The sequence below is a fragment of the Hesperophylax consimilis genome, chromosome 24 (genome assembly GCF_061612785.1).
Source record: "Hesperophylax consimilis isolate HC1 chromosome 24, BYU_Hcon_1.0, whole genome shotgun sequence".
Taxonomy (NCBI): domain Eukaryota; kingdom Metazoa; phylum Arthropoda; class Insecta; order Trichoptera; family Limnephilidae; genus Hesperophylax; species Hesperophylax consimilis.
The window spans coordinates 6,410,451-6,420,740 of NC_142859.1; the positions used below are offsets into that span (position 1 = coordinate 6,410,451).

The window sequence follows — 10,290 nt, forward strand, 5'->3', positions numbered from 1 at the left end:
TTATTATCGACAGCGTTTTAAAAATTATATAGACATATATATAAATATGTTTAGACTTTCACTAACATCAAAAGTTGCGCAATCAGATACAAGTACAATGTGTTATTAAGTAGTATGCATCTATTCTCAAAGACTTGATGGATGGTAAACCTCAAAACTAAACCATGCAATTGTCCTACCCACCCAATGTACCCATCCTAAAATGTCACCATGACCAGAATAATTGTCACAAAAATAAAAAATACGTAGAATCTACCTTTTTATGAAATTATGCTCAGTGTAAAATAATACTTCAGACAGTGTGTATAGATTTGTAATATGAAGAACACCGCTGGATACAATATTGTGATTTTTATATTTTAACATTGATATTATTAGTTAAGCTTCCAGAAGCTAGCATACTTTTTTACCCCAACTGCAATGGACGATTTCTTTGTTTCCTTTACACCAATCTGGGCTTATCTTGTGTTCCAGAAGCTCAGATTCAAAATATTGAGGCACACTGTCTATCGAGTTCAGCACATGCCTAAAAGTTAACTGTCCTAAATAACATAACCTTTGAGTGCGTTACAAATGGCTTATCCCAGCAGCACCTTCTAACACCAATTAATGCAGTTATTCTTTATGGAGTGTTTACAAGAAAAACCCTAAAAAATTACATTACTAATGTCCGATAATTCCACGTCTTTTCCAAAATTGGGATTATACAAAAACATCACACATAAATTATTTAAAATTGACTTGATTGATTGTAACACTGGAAAATTATCTGTTGGATAGCCCTGACATATTAATGTTGATTCAATTTCATGTACCTACCATTATTTCAAGGTCCTCTAGTATGTATTATTGTGACAATCTTACCACAGTCTCAGGATATAACTCAGTTTTAAATAGATTGCACACACTTGGGAACTTTTATGCTAAAATCGCAGATACTTTTAAAATTCCCCTTGTAAAGTATAAAGCTGCACTAATAATACATTTTAACTCTACTAATTTTAATGAGGTCACTACATAACAGTCTATTGTTATTGCTTCTTTCTTAACTGTTATTTTTCTTTCTTTTTGTTATGTTTTAACTAAATTTAATTCTTTAATTTTTCTCATTAAAATTTAATACTGCACTATGTATATGTAAAAAATAAAATAAAATATTTTGTATGTAAATGGCACTTGTTCCGTAAATTCTAAATAAATAAAAAAAAGTGGGTGTGTCAAGCCTACGCAAGACAGAAGTGAAACTTCTAGTTTCAGCTGATGCTTGGCGTGGCGCAGTTCGCTGGTGTCTGAGAGAGAGGAAAGAAGAGAAGAGAGAGAACGTTCGTGAGCGGCTCCCCCACCTCAACAAGGTTTCACTTCAAAAATGCCACAGCCGAGAATCGAACCTCGCTTAACTGATTGAAAGCCAACCACGCTGAGCACCAACTGTAAGCAAAGCCGCATAAATTGATTATATTATGTAGGTTCTGAAAATATGAGAGCTTGTTATGTTTTATAATGTTACCTACATCACACCCAAAATATAATATATTTTTAAAAATAATGTACAATGTACAGAAATAGAATCCCACACAAGATCGCGTAGTGCGCTCTAGCGAACGGATATTTTATCAGAGGGAGATAGTTTTAATTTTTTTTTCTGTAAATTATTACATATTATCAAAATAAATAAATTAATTAAATAAATGTAATACAATTATCATAATATACGGATTAGATAATAATTTCAATCCAACACAATAACGCAAAGCGCGCTCTAGCGGAGTAATGTTTTATCACAGTGAGATAAGTGTTTTTATTATTTTGCAATATTATTTTCTTTTAAAAAATGTTCTGACCTACTAAAAAATAAGATATTGAATGAAAAAGGCGTTAAAAACAAAAAAATAATGTGCGATGGCCGAGAATCGAACTCGGATCAACTGCTTGGAAGGCAACTATGCTGACCATTACACCACCAACGCCAGTTGTCGGGATGAGCTAAGAAGCATTTATATGTTACTTCAAAACTTTGACTAGATCAAATGAACTTTAATCGGTGGTGGGGGTACCCGCATTTTCGTTTCGGTCATGAGTCGGTTTTACTCCGGTCCTCGAAATTGCATGACGCGCGTAAAGAAGTTTCACTTCAAAAATATTGTGACGTTTACGGGGTACCTAATTATCGAACTGCTTATGTTACAAAAGTAATATAATATATAGTGTTGTGAAAGTGTTGTTACTTTTCAACTATGTTATAATTGGACATTTGTGGGTAAACAAATTAACAAATTATATGTAGAATAAATACAAATAAATAAACTATCGGTATATGTATCTTTCATAAATAACACCCAATCTGGCGTAATAAAGGTTTGCTAAATACAAACAATCTATACAATAAACTGTTCAAGTTTATTTTTATAAATACCAAAAAATTTACTACATAATGCTTTGTAACTACTATCATAGTACTCTTAATACGTATTGTTTACTCTTTATTATACCTACGCAATTATTTAACTCTCTTAAATAACTGAACTTTCTATGATAACTTGTGATGTACCTGTTTATATCGTTCAGCCTCAGTTTAACATGTTATGTACTATTAACTTATTAACTTACTCCTGAACAACATTTCTACATTTCAATCGTGCTTTATTGTGACTTAAAATTGCGAGTCAGCATACATCTCAATCTGAACATAATAAAATAGTGACACACATGTTCATAATACAAGACTAATTGCAAACGATGGACTTGTAGTTCCCAGATACCTGAATAAATACGGTCAAAGAACTTTAGAATACCTCGTTCCAATACTTTACAACATGTTACCAAACTCATTAAAAAGCTGTGAATTGACTCACAGAAGGAAATTTATGTTAAAAAAATGGTTATGTGAAAGAATTTTTTTGTACTAATGTAATTATGTGTATATTTTATGTACTTGTTAAAATTGTATATGTATTTAAAAAGTAATTGTTAAAAGAACCCGTTGACAAACTGATATCAATCAGTTTAACGGGACTTAATAGTAAAAAAATGTATTTTTGAAAGTTAATAAATAATAAAAAAATGTTAACATATAAAATCTTTCAAGGCGTCAATAAATTGATAAATCAAATCAAAACATGAAACAGAAAAAAGTTACAATCGCTACTGGGAATCGAACTCAGAATCTCGGTCTTACCTAGACAATGCCTCTAACCACTAAACCATTGTTACCTGAAATTTTATGTCACTTTTGTCAATCTCAAACTCAATACTTCAAACTCGGAACTTACAAAAATATCTCCAACTTAATTATCCCGAAATACATGTTTAAGAATGAAGAATTTAATTTCAAAATACATGGCTACCTCACGAAAAGCTGTGGAGATTTTAGACTTTTTCATACGAATTTGTCGGAACCCCAAAATAATCTCTATTTTAAAGGATTCAAGATATTCAATAGGATATTAAAGAAGCTAAAAAAGAGAATAAGAAGCTTTTCGTCGATTATGCATAAATGCTATAAAGAATAAATTCTAGATGAACTGTAAATTGTGCCTAAAAGTCATAGAAATAAGTTATTCATGTAAGTTGATAAGGTTTTCACTCAATTTAAGAGGAAGCTACAAGCCAAAAATGTGTATATTCTTGGTATACCTTATTATTGTAGGCAATATGCACGACAATCGCTTTACAAATGCAGTCTAGAAACGTTCGATTTCAAGCACAAAACTGGTTTATATTTATTTTGTAAATAATTTTATAAGAAAGCAAAAAAGTTAATCAAGTGAAACTATTACAGATAATCTTAGCTATAATGGCGTATTTTTTAAAAGTTGTTTCCTTTACGCGTTCATACATTTCTATCGAAAAAAAATACTTTTTAGTAGTTTACATTTATATTTTTTTATTGAGTAATTAATTTGTTTATTTATATTCTACTCAAGCGAAACGATAGGAAAACCTTCAATTTATCTAAAACATGTTTTTTAATTATTTATAATGTATACCAATTCGTAATAAAGATTAATCAAAATGGTGATTTGGCATTAAGCTCGCCTTAATTTTTTTTATTTTTTATACTATTTTTAAATAACAAAAAAATATTATCAACAAACAGTATTATCTTCATCATCAATGAAAATGTTACATTTATAATATAACCTTCGAAGGTTATTAAAAAAATATATTCCAAAAAAACTTAATTTAAAAATAATAACAAATGACACTATGTCAACTTCAATACGCTTTATTTGTGCCATATTGGTCACTTATTCGAAACATCCTTTAATGTCAGGTACAAATAAGTTTTGGATGTTCACACACAACGAATATTAATTGGGTGTTTATAAGTTTTATTCGCCACTGAAAATGTGGTTCTAGGTTGTTCTTTCCCAGTGCTTTAATGTCAAATTCAAAGAAATGACCACTGTTTGGGTGCTCTACTATCGCAACTTTTCCGAATGACCTAGTTTGCATATTGGTTGTTCCTCATAGACCCTTCTCAAAAGTCAACCGACATCATAATACTATTGACCCTAAGAACCTTTTTCGTCTGTTCAACTTTTTTAATGTATCAAACAGTAAATATTATGAATAATCAATTTCTTAGACTATTCGAAGATCAATTTTTTTTCTTTGTTTTTTGGTGTCAATTTTTTGTTTTCTTAGTTCATTTCGCACCGACCCATTCCTAAGATACATTTTTATTAGGGAAATATTTTTAGTTAGCCATACGCTTTTTATCTTTTATTACTCACGTATGAAGAGAACCTGTGAGGATAGAATATTTAAAAAAAAATTGAAAAAAAAAATTTTTGAACCTTTATTTTCAAGTTTCAATTTCAATACTGTGAAGAAATTAGCAAATAATGGAATAATAAAAGAACTTTCACGGAACTAGAACAATTATTTTGAAATATAATTAGTTTTACAACTTTCGTGAAACTATTTGCCCTTAAGAGATAAATAATCAATTTTGTATTATTTCAAAATATTATGAATCACAAGATGAAAAAAATTTACATATTTAATACGCGTTATCGGCAACCGATTCAAAACATATGAACGATGATCACTAACCTGTCTTTGTATAACTTGATCTCGTGTTGTAAGAATAAAAACTTTCTATGCAAGTCACAGAAACCAATATTTCTCCATTGTTGTCTTAACCGATTTTCATCACATAATGGTGATAAGCCACTCTAGGGCAGTTTATATCAATTAAATCACCTGTCAGTGGTGAAGTAAGTAAACTTTTCTCTTTTGAATGTCGGGATATTTCTGTTTAAACGACTTCATAGGCTATAAAATATACTTTCAGTCGGATATATTGGCGGAGAGGAACAAAGGGAAAGTTTCCGAAAGAAACCCTAATGTAATTACTTTAGCTAAAACGCGACCGAAAGTCTTCGGTTTGACGAAATATTGTTTCGAGTAGGCGCAAACTTGGAAAAAGTTTGTGGAATGGATCGAATCTAATATTTCTTGAACATCGGTTGAAATTATTGTGTTGTTTTCCGTATTTATTATTATTATTCTGTTAGGCCCAGGCATTTCGCAGATATTGAAATGTAACATTGTCACCAAGTGGCCAGTCAGCGCCATTTTTTTTATTTTTTGTTTTAGTTTCCGTTAAACTCCGATACTAGGTGCCTTTCAGCTAACTATCAAATTGTACGAGTAGTAAGCTAACAAGCTTAACATGATAGTTGTCGTCTTCTGCTGATAACAAAGCTGAAAAGAACTTATAATCAGCGTTTAACGGGAACCTGTCAACTGTGAATGACCATTTGCTGACAATGTTACATTTGAATTTCTGCATAACAACTGGGCCTTATAAATTTTGTTGAAATTTCAGATGAATAAATCATTATTTTTATATTTTTTTAGTATGAATTTCGTATTTCTGTAATCGCTTTTATGAACTTTGTTCTTGACAACTATAAAAGAGACTAAACAATAAGTCCGATTACGAAGAGTTTTTCAAATTATTTTTTTATTTGTTTGCAAATATAGATATAAACTAGGAAACCATATAAAAAAAGTGCAAAACTTTATTACGATTTGACGTTTGCCTCGTCCAAATGTTTTGAAAGATAAAATAAGATGTCAACGAAACTGGCAAGTCCCGAATTTATTATTTTTGAGTTTCGTACTCTTGTAACTGAAGGTTATGAATAATGTTATACTTTTATGATTGAATTTAACTTTCCAAAGCCTACTAAAGCCTTCTAAAGCTGATTTCAAGAAAAAAATAATTTTAACAAAATATTTAATTTTTAAGATTGTACAACTAAAGAATTTTATCGAGGTTTTCTTCGTTTTACACTGATTTTTAACAATTAATGAAGAATTCCTAATTTTTTTATTTAAATATTTTTCGATATATAGTGTTTGCTTTAAAAAATTGTTTTTAACTATCACGAAATTACAACAATATAATTAGTCCAAATTGATATATTGTACCGCGTGTCATCTAGAATGAATAGAAAAAGAGCTTATACATTTTTATGATGATTACACAAGAGAATCAACTTTCCTGAGGCACTGAATCTACGGCATTGCTAATATTGTGGTGCTGGGAGGCGTAAGGAATAGGGGAAAAGCAAATGGATGGGAAGCGATTGGAAGGACCTCATTTTGCTTTTTTGCAGACGATATATTTAAGACGCTCAGTTTCACAGTTAGATGGGGGTAGGTATGCACGTGAATGAAGAAAGAAGAGTGCGGTATCGAGATAAATCCATGCTACTTTGTATTTTCTGGTTTACAATATAAAGGGGTAGAAAAAAAGGTTTTTTAGTAAAAAAAAAATCATAGTTGATCCGAGTAAAGAAAAAGATTTTGTTGTATTTTTTTTTCTTTTTATTTTTTTTATTTTTTTAATTTTTTTATTTAGACATGTACGCCACAGATAGGAATTTGTTAACAAAATAAACACAAACAATCAACAGTCCCCAATACGTAAAGATAAAATTAAATATTGGCTCGTTAAACAACAAAAACAAGAGACAATGACGTTTGAGTTAATTGAAGTCAAATAAAAAACGAGAGATTCAAGAAATTTTATAAAGTTCCGAGGGCTATCGCTAAATATATTCGGAATCTTTCCACTATGGTGGATGGTATAATATAATTGAGACATTCACACAAGAGATTGGGAAAAGGTTTTAAGCCCTTAGTCCTCTGGCATGTCCTGTCAGATGGTCAGATTTTGTCCGCTTTGCGATAAAAACTCAAATGAATGGAATATTTCTGAACAAATCCGAAAACTCAAAACTCAATTTGAAGGGTGATCAAATGCGCATTTTTTTTATTACAATAAATATATATTTTTTAAAACACGTAAAAAACAAATACAAATGTATTAAAAATATTATTGCCACCTCACTTTCTCGTCGTTTTATGAAAATTAACAAAAAAACATTTCTTTTAACTTTTAGATTTAAGAAAAACGTGGTGTTTTCTCTTTCTAACACCATTTACATGATATTTCTCAACATGACATTAAGGGAGTCACAATGATTTCTATTTGGAAAGGAATATGGAAAGTTTCCGAGTAGACAGTGTGATATTGAATTTGATTGCAGGCAAGAGGTTAGTGTCTTAATCAAAGACGAGTTTCAAATTCTGCTTGATATGTTAGTTTAATTATGGTGGTGACAGTGGTTTCGCCTGTCTAAAGTGTTGTGAAATGTCAAATAATGAATAATTTCGATATTAATTTATGCTTTATTTACATAAAATTAAGAAGTTACTGCATGTAAGATACAAACTTATTACTTATTACCAAGTAGTGTGTTTAAAACATTCACGATGCTAGACCCTCATAGCACCTCCAAAGTTAGAAAATGTGTTTCAAACTTACACAAATGTTTAAATAATTAGTATTTAGGTTGCCGCAAGAAGGACGAAGGATGAAGGAACAAGTTTTCAAGACATCCTACTCGACGTTGAAGGAGCAGCAAGTGTCGGGACGTGTCGGTTTTGACTTGCTTTGATGCGGGTCAGGCTACTGGGAATATTTCAGACACGAGACAAGAGATACAGGACAGGGGACACGTGAGGACTTGAGAATTGGTCCAAAAGGTAGGTGCAGTTGCAAAACAAATATTTTGAATATGAAATTCATTTAATATTTTAGGACCTTACCTACCCATGCTTCTTTTTACTTACATACAAAATTTTGGTCTTCTATTTTTAAAATCGTTTTTTTTTCTATGAACAATAATAGATTTTCAAATTTTTTTAGTATATTTTTTAAATGATCAAGTAATATTTATAAGACAAGATTTTTTATGCATAGCACAAAGGATAACAAATTATTATAAGTCATAATTAAATTAATAATATTTAACAAGTCAAAATATTTCACCAACAAATATAGATTTAATATGTCTCGACGCCATCTAGTGGGAAATTTAGCACTAACAAAGCATTTTCTACAAAATAACGTTGGTTGCTTACTGGAGAAAAAATATAATAATCAATAATTGTTGATTGAAGTACTAGTACAAATTGAATTATTTGGCGTGTTGATAATAAGCTGACGTAGCTCAGTAGTCTCAGAGCACCTGACCTGACATAAGAATGTGCGGGTTCAATGCCCGTTGGTGGCATTTATTTTTACTCGGGAGATTCAATTTGTATTTTTTTATTATTTTTTTATTTTTTATATTAACTCCACACAGGAGGCCCTGAAGAAAATAATTTCCCTCAGGGCCTATGTCATCTTTGGGGATGCTGTGTGGAGGGTATTTTTGTGGAGAGGAAGGAGTGAACATGGGTCTTGAAGAGTCCCATGTTGTAGGAGGGAGGAAACACAGAGGCCGGCAGTTCGTTCCATAGCCGAGCTGTTGAACTTAAGAACGAATCGTAGAAGCGACCCGTTCTCATGTGACAAATGTCAACCGTGTACAAATGTTGGGCGCGCGTTTGGCGTGTATCCCGACTACGCACCGGTGCCGAAGGGATCAATGACGCTAGTTCCTCAGAGCATCTTCCATTGTAATACCGATAGAACAAGGACAGCATACCTACCTGACGCCTGTGCTCTAAAGATTGCAGTCCGTTTGTTAAGATTGGGGAATCTATCAAACGGACCGCCCGTTTTTGCACAGAGTCAAGGGTTTTTTTCAGGTATTTAGGGGCTCCGGACCAGGGATGGCTGCCAAATTCGACAGTAGGCCGTACTTGCGATTTGTACAGGGTCAGCAGTTATGTACTATTAAAGTATCTGCGGGCCCTGTACAGTACGCCCAGCTTCTGAGAGGCCAGCTTTACTCTGGCTTCGATGGAGCCCCCATACCTGAGCTGGTCACTTATAGTTACACCAAGCATATCAATGGAAGGCCTGTTCGGAAGATTGGTTCCGTTGAAGGAGACTAGATTATCATTTGGATCCCTTTTATACGTAATCAGACAGGATTGGGTCTTTGAAACATTAAATTCGACGATTATTTTTACCCCAGGAGGAAATACTCTCGAGATAACCGTCCATTCTCTGCTTTCAAGCCCTCCGAGCCGTTGGAGTTTGTGTGCCCTTTGGGGGCTTGTCAAACAAAAAGCTATCATGAACAGTACTGTCATCCGCGTAGCAATGAATCGGTGCACATGTCAAAAGGTCATTGATGTGCAACAAAAACAAAGTCGGAGACAGAACCGATCCCTGTGGGACCCCAGCATTTATAGAGTGTGAGGATGAGGTGAAACCGTCAGCAACTGCCTGAATCGACCTATCCCTTAAAAAGTCAGCAATCCACGTACACAGGGATGCGGGAAGTCCGTAAGAAGGCAATTTGTTGACAAGTCCTCGGTGCCAGACCCGGTCGAAGGCCTTGGATATGTCTAGTGCGACCGTTTGGGTCTCACCGTGACGTTCCAGGCACCGCCCCCAAACATGCGACACATACGCGAGAAGATCACCGCACGAGCGGTTCCGCCGGAATCCGTATTGACGGTCGTTAATAATTTTGTTCTTCTCGAGGTATGTGAGCAGTTTGTCGTTGATCACACGTTCCATCACTTTGGACAGAACTGATGTGATCGCTATGGGGCGGTAGTTGGCCGGGTTGGAGCGGTCACCTTTCTTGGGAATATGGTGAATGACCGCTTTTTTCCAACCAGAGGGCACAGTGCTACACTTCAGGGACATTTTGAAGAGCTTTGTATGGATATTTCAAGCGACTAATTATTGCTTATAATAATTTGTTAAAATGTTTTAGGTACAATGTCAACGTATAATTATATATTTTCTCCTAGTAATTCGTTTTTTACGGCAAATAACTTTTGCGTAAAAGTTTGTTAGCCAAT

The 10,290-nt window shown here is 33.1% G+C and overlaps 1 non-coding gene across 1 annotated transcript; it reads right to left on the reverse strand.

Moving 5' to 3' along the window:
- Nucleotides 1-1,895: 1,895 nt before the first annotated feature.
- Nucleotides 1,896-1,967, reverse strand: TRNAG-UCC (transfer RNA glycine (anticodon UCC)). The gene has a single exon. It is a non-coding gene; the product is annotated as a tRNA-Gly (tRNA).
- Between the last annotated feature and the right edge of the window lie 8,323 nt (nt 1,968-10,290).